At 51.2% G+C, this 7,116-nt stretch overlaps 1 protein-coding gene across 1 annotated transcript in view; it reads right to left on the bottom strand.

Annotated features, from left to right (window-relative positions):
- The window catches only part of Bgn (biglycan), an 11,901-nt gene extending 4,990 nt beyond the window's left edge, over positions 1–6,911 (bottom strand). Inside the window, exon 1 of the mRNA XM_029534472.1 lies at positions 6,756–6,911. The gene's annotated coding sequence lies outside the window, so the exon portion shown is untranslated. The remainder of the gene's footprint in view (positions 1–6,755) is intronic.
- Positions 6,912–7,116: the final 205 nt, after the last annotated feature.

Below are 7,116 nucleotides of genomic sequence, written 5' to 3'. Positions count from 1 at the left end.
GAGAGAGAGAGAGAGAGAGAGAGAGAGAGAGAGAGAGAGAGAGAGAGAGAGAGAGAAACACAATATTTCGCCAACCTTAACCAGGGATGGCTAGATGGCAGCAGAGAGGGAGGAGACATGGGTAAGAGGCGCCAGTCAGGGTAGGAGTGCTGGCTGGCCAGGAGGGTGTCTCTTTCCACTCCCCTCCCCTTCCTGGAAGGACTTGGTTTCATTTGGGCAATGAAATGTCTTTGAAATTAGCTGAAGGCTACCTCCCCATGAGTCAGCCAGAACCCGCTTCACTGCCTGAGGTTGGGGGTCAGTTAGGCCAATTGGAGGTTGAGATGAAACACAGCTATTGGCCCCACAGGTCACCCCTTCTGAGAGTGAGCCTGGAAGATTTGGATGCTATTAGTTTAACTGGGCAATGAGTGAGTCACCCCCTTCACTGCCTGAGTCCCTCCACAGTGCCCATGTTGCTCTGAGAAGGTCCAGAGGCCAAGGCATGAACTAGGAGGAGAGAAAGAGGAAGATAGGGGTGGGGGATGGGAGGAGGGGAAATAGATTCTTCAATGCTGTAGCAGCATCAAGCAAGGGACCTGGGAATTAGGGGATCAACACTTCATATCTTCCTTCCTCTCATTTCCCAGGACTCAGGGTGCAAAGCTCCAGGTTCTACTCTCTCTTTGTGCCCATGGACCTGGCATCCTGGAGAAGATCTCAAGGAGAGTAGATTGCTGCCAGAGAAACAGGGCAGGGTCAGGCTTGTCTGTAGGCCCCCCAGGCTGAGACAGTGTGATGGGGGTGGAGACTCTTCATTGCCTGAGCCTGCCCCAGCAGCCACATCTCCCATTTCATTCTCCTGCATTCCACCACCCAAGCAGTGTAGTCTGCAGGACAAGGCCAGAGCCCTTGCTTCTCTTACCACTCGTCTTTGTCCAAGTCCATGGCAAAGGCTCAGGGTATTTTAGTCACTTCACCTCATTTGCTAAATAAGGAATCCATGGTGGTCTTGCTAGCCTCCCAGGGATGGATGTCTGGGCTTGCCCTGGTGTAGGGGTAAATAGGAAGACTTAAAGCACCCCCAGCTCAAAGAGTACTCTTATAGGGCACATGTTGGTGGTGAAATTGGGGTATTTGGTGCTCCATCTGGGATAAATAAGCCTTCTGAACTCAACTGCTAGAGGCAAAAGTGGAAGGAACCCAGCTGACAAGGGGATTATGCTGACTGCTTGCTGCTTTGAAATTCTTAGCACCAGCAGAGGTGTGTGTGTGTGTGTGTGTGTGTGTGTGTGTGTGTGTGTGTGTGTGCAGAAGAGGGAGGCTGGGACATCCTGGTTTTGTTAGACCTAGGCACAAGCACTGTCAGCCTCAGAAGAAATCTCACCCTGTGTTGTTGCTTAAAATGCCTTAGATTTGTGGGGGAGGGAGCATTCACACACAGAGACTGAAACCCAGTGATTCTCACGGCCTTCCCTGGCTCCCATTTAATACCAGTAGCCAGAAAAGCCTGCACAGAGGTTAGAGCAATGCTGCTTCCTGGAGAGAATAGAGCAGCCTTCCCGATCCTCAGAGGTCACACAGCAAAGTAAGGGACACAGACAAAGGCTTTCCTCAATTTCTTTGATGACTCCTAAGGTCAGGAAGTCCTCAGCTGGAGGAGTGTCCAGCCTCCCTCATTCTTTCCAAGTAGTCTCAATATGCCCACCCAATCCTGGCCTAGCAAGACATGGGATTCTCCCAGAAGATCTTGGCCCAAGGGTACCTAGAAAGGTTAGTTCTCCCTCAGCCTGCAGCATCCAGGACAGGGTGGGGATCTTGCCCAGGGCAGATGGACCAGAAGGCCTGAGAAGAGGAGCAGAAGCAGCCAAGCAAGACCATATAAAAAAGGTTGAAGGGAGGTCAAAGAGCAAGATGGAAGGGCAGGGAAAGAGTGAGGTGCTGCTCTCAGCTCTCTGCACTGACCACTCTTCTGCCTGTCTCCTCTGCCAAAGCTGCTATCCTGCAGGAAGAAGAGTCAGAGCTAGAATTCCTGCTCAGCTGAGCTACAGCGACCCACAGTCCACCTGCAGAGGTCAAGATCAGGAGAGATGATATGGATTGGGGATGCAGTTGGACAGAGGACCATTTGTGTGGAACCAACCCAGATGCTTTGGAACACAGAATGGCCTGGAAATCTCCACAGGGCATCCTTTTCCTAGACAGGAATCTCCCCAGAAGCCTTGTGTGGCCCTCAGACACTCAGGACATGTGGGCACTGCAGCCTTTTCAGATTAAAAGCCTCCTCCACTCAAAGAAAGGAGCTACAGGACCTTAGGTGGGTTGATAAGACTAGATTTGAGGGGACATACTGTAGGGATGCACAAAGGACTAAGAGAGTGATACAGGGGAGATCCCAGCCTGTTGTCAGTTCCAGTCCAGGCTCAACCTGGGGTAGGAGGCTCAAAGCCCATGTAGAGGCAGGGTAGAGTTTGGCTGCTTTTTCAGAGTTCAAGGCTTGAAGGGTGAGGGGTCAGGCAGGTTTCCCAGTGCAGCCTTCATTTGCACTCAGAAAACTGGCACTAGACTCAGTACCCATATTCATCAGGGAAGAGGGCATGCCAAATACAGAGCCCACAGAAGGGGATTCCATCAAGTTAAGGGAATGCAGAAGGAAGACTTTCTTGGTGTCTGCACCACCAGTAGCACCACTTTATGGATGAGAGAACTGAGGCCCACAAAAAAGGAACTAGTTGATTTCTTCCAAGTCTTCTGTTTACAGAGTCCAGCTTTGGTCACTCTAGGGTCTCAGCATTCATTCTTGCTGCTGGGCCATGGATGAAGGAAAGTCTGGGTCTGTAGGTAGGTAATGCAGCGGGTCAGGAGGTGGGAAGAATCATCATGTGGAGTGTTAGTGACAGGAGGTGCTGTGGATAGTCTCACATGCCTCCCTTTTTCAACTCCCTCAAACTGATCCCTCATCCCCATACACTGAGAATGAAGGCAAAGTCACAGTCGGGAAGAGGCACTCTGTGGACAGACCCTTTAAGACTTATAAAAAGTTCCTCCCATTCCACTTCCTCCTGTTACTGGTGCTTCCAGTCCTTAGTTTACCTTTTTTGGACTCTTTGGCTATGTCCTTATGCTCTATCAAAGTGAGCTCTGAGCTTGCTGGGCACCAGCTCCTCAGAGGAAAGGAAAGAAGTGGTCATCGTGTTGAGCTGAGCTTGGTGACCACAGGTTGAACAAGGGAAAGGACTGGGCCTCCTGGAGCTTGTGCCACCACCCCAAATAGGGCCCTCCTTGTCTGCCCCTCTGAAAGCCATGTGTAGTTCTCCATGCAGGATAGCTCTGGGTAACAGCCAAGCAAGATGTGCTGGCAGTCTCTGAGAACATGGAAGGGTTGTGCCAGGCATTCAGGCCAGGCCAAGGGCGGCAGGGGCAAAGCTTGAGGTCTGGCAGCTTCTAGGAGCTTGCCTGCAGATGTGGAGCTGGAAGCTGCCAAGGAGCAGACATGGAGTGTAGTCTCAGCAGCGTCCTGGGGCATTGGGCCCTGCTGAGCAACACTACCTCAACTCTGATAAATGGAAAGTGCTGCCTTCTACCAAGTTGTGCTAGGCTCTTGGGACTGTGTAGGTGAGGAAATGTGTGAGAGACAGGAGACATTAGGCACTGTTTTTCCTTTCTCTGATCACCAAAGGTAAGCTTGTACCTGGCCTGCTTCCTGCTGTCTTCTAAGGTCAGTTAGCTCCAGCCTAACACTTGAGTGTCAAATAGAGGGATAGGATGTGTGCTTCCCTGTATGCCTCAAGGTGAGCAGAACCTTGTTGTCCAGGGCCAAATCTTACTATTTGTGACTATGGCACTGACAGAGTAGCTGGGCAGTCAGGTATAGCCCTCCACCAGAATTGGAGGTGGGATTTATCTGAATGTAGGTGTCAGAGGTGCCTAGGATATAGAGAGAGGTACTGGGTGCATCAAGGGAGAGCCTTCTATCCCTCATTCCATGCCTTACTGAGAAACTTCTGGAAAGGAGCCAGACAGCAGATAATCCTGATCAGTTGGAGGTACTAGGTTTCCTAGTCCTCTTGCAACTGACCCATATGCCTGCCCATCTCCTCCCACTTACCAACAAAGTGTGAGCTCCTACACACCATATGCTGGAATTTTCAAAGAACAGGAGGATGTTACTTCTCAGTGGTGGGAAAGGAGTCTTGAATGATATTTTTTTTTTTACCCATACCATTCCTGGTTACCATGACAATGTTAACATTGATAGGTATCTAGTAGGCTCATTTGTCCCAAACTCTTGCCCTCACAGTTAGGTAAAATCAGGTTGGGATGTCACTGTGTCTGTCTACCTGTTCATCCTAAGCCCAACTCCTGGAGAAAGAGTAGCAAGGCAACAGGTTCCGAATCCCAAAGAGCCCCCTTTCTTCTCATTCTTGGGGTTCTCAAACTCTTTCCCCAACACCAGGTTCTCTTCTGCTTGCCAGGAACTCTGGCTGGAGTGAGATTCAGCCTTATGCATTCAGCTGGAAAGGGCCAAGATCATCTTCAGTCTTTCAGGATCATTCATTCACACTGCCTCTATTCCTTAGTGTGAGTGAGGTCCTGTGCTGGGGTGTCTCTCTACAATCAACTGGCCTCCCTACAATGGAGAAGGCCTGCTGCCAGACTGTTGGGATGTGAGGCCCCCACTAGAAAATGGGTGGGGTATTTAAGAGCAGGGACAAAGGAGGAAGAGCAGGGGGGGAGTCATGGTGGGTGTGGAGGTATTTTGGGGGGGGTCGAACAAGGAAGTTTCCTTGGTATTTTGGCCTCACTGGGGAGGCATGTTGAGAATCCTGTGGATCAAGGACAAGTGACTTCTGGGACAGAATTATGGTACTTTGTTTCTACGGGGAGAAAAAGTGAGAGACCATGGTGGGTGAGCCCAGGCAAAAGGGAGATTGGAATGGAGTCTAGTCCCCATTCCATCCCAAAACAGGGTGACAAAAAAAAAAAAATCAAGTCCTCTGGAGAGTATCCTAGTGCAAATTGTCAAATATAGCCTCATCACAAATCTCTCTTCAGAGGATCTGATGCTGTGACTGGAGGGCTATAGAATATTGCTGAAAAAAAGCTCTTTCTTACCTCCACAGCATCCCTTTCCCTTCTATTCCACCATGTTGCCAATCCCCTAACCGTATAGGGTTTTAGAGGGATTGAAAAAAGATTTTGGTCAGTTATAGCAAATTACTTGACATGATGGTCACTGGCTGGTATACCCATCTGGGCTTCTAAACTCCATGGTTCAGATTCACTTTGCATGTAGTAGGACCTTGGCCCTTGTTCTGGGTAGGGAAGAGAAGCAGTGGTAGACCCAAGTCCTTTGGGGTGGAGAGAAAACCAGTGTAGGAGTGGGCCAGACAGGCCCAGCTGCCACACCCAGGTGGCCAGCTGGCTATGAAGCCGTCTCTACTGCCTGGATCAGAGCCTCCTCATGCTGTCTTGCCCTTGTGGCTTAGAGGCAGACCCACATCCTCCTATCAGTATATCCACATTACCTGTCCTCAAAGGCTCTTCCCGCCCCGGCTTTAGCCTTCAGCAGCAATACACAGTCATGTTCTACACAAAGCAACCCTGCCCACCCACAAGCTCTCCTAGGGTGTAGGTGGTATAGGCAACTGATTGCATGTCCAGATGCCAGCCCTTAGGACTCTTGCTAGCATAGGGAACATCTTAAGCGTGTCTCAATTCCAGTCATTACAAGGCAGAAAACTGGCAGACTAGAGAGGCAACAGCTCCTAAACATGAAATAGGAGTCACCCAGGTGCTATGCCCTTGACCTAATGAAGATTTCCTCTGCCTGCCCCACCTACAGCTCTGGACCTCTTATTCTAGGCAGATGGGAGCCTGGCCCCACCCCTAGGGTAGTGACAAGGTACTCCAGTCCCCCAACCTTCACCAGACTTGGTTAATGCCTAGTTGACTCTGTCTCTTTTGCTTCTTCTTCTGAATCTCTTGACAGGCCCTTCAGGGCTCTAAGCCACAGTTTCTTCCTGGGAACATGGCACAATTTCCCCATTTTCTACCCCCATCCCATCATCTGCCCATTGTGCATCTCAGCTCAAGAGGAAGCAGAACATTAGTCTATGGTGAGTATGGAATATCAAGGTGCCTGAGGTGTGCCTGGGAGCACAGTCTCTCTGACTAATCCAAGGGGAGAGTGTCTCAATACTGAGTTTTGCATTGGCTCCATCCTCCCTGACCTGGCCAGGTGCCAAGACCCCAAGAAAGGCTGAGCTGGGAGAGCAAGACTAGCAGGAGTGAACGGGGTGCCTGGGCCTTGCCATTAAGGGCTAGGACTATGGGTAGAGCCTAGCCATCCACCCAGCCCTACCTCTGTGCTCTGGGCAGTACCCTAGGGGAGCTCCCTGTTCATCCCCAGAAGCAGAAAAGCAAAGCATAGGTGAGCTTAGCAACTGGGCACTGTTAAGAGAGTAAAGGGAAAGGAAGGGTAGGAAGAAAGTTCAGGGAAGAGGATGGGGAAAAGAGGCAAAAATGTGGTGTTGATGAAAAGGACACAAAGCTTTTGATGGGTGCCCTGGGGGAATATAGAGAGCAGCAAAGAGAGTGGAAGTATAGACACTGGGGCGGCAAGACTAGATGCGGCAGGGCTGGTGTGGAGACAGCAGGATTGCCAACATCTTTGGCTGATGAGGGTACAGCATAGCCAGAAATGAAGACAGGGAGGACAGATTGAAGTCTTTGTCGAGAGAGTGGAGTCAGTTCCCGGCGTGAGCAGGCCCTACCTGGGGAGGGGTAAGCAGCCAGGTGCAGGCTGGTTAGTTGGTGGACTAGGATGTCAGGCTGTCGGTTTGTCTGTCCGTCAGGGCCAACCGGGAGCAGCTGCTCGCTCCTGGGCAGTTCGTGGAGAGAGGGAGACAGAGGCGGTGGGAGGGAGGCTAAAGGCTGGGCGGGCGGGCCGACAGGGAGGGGACTGGGCGGAGAGGGAGACAAGAAGGGAGGGGGCTAGTGGAGCAGAGAGGGAGAAAAGGAGGGAGGAAGAGCAGCTGGGAGGGAGGGGGCAGGCTTCCTGCCCCCCTGGCAGCTTCAAAGGAAGCAATTTTCTTGTAGACCGCTGGTCTATGTGGCACCCCTCCCCCTCACGCC

The sequence above is a fragment of the Mus pahari genome, chromosome X (genome assembly GCF_900095145.1).
Source record: "Mus pahari chromosome X, PAHARI_EIJ_v1.1, whole genome shotgun sequence".
Taxonomy (NCBI): Eukaryota; Metazoa; Chordata; class Mammalia; order Rodentia; family Muridae; genus Mus; species Mus pahari.
The sequence above is the reverse complement of the archived record's forward strand: the minus strand, read 5'-3'. Positions and strand labels throughout refer to the sequence as shown.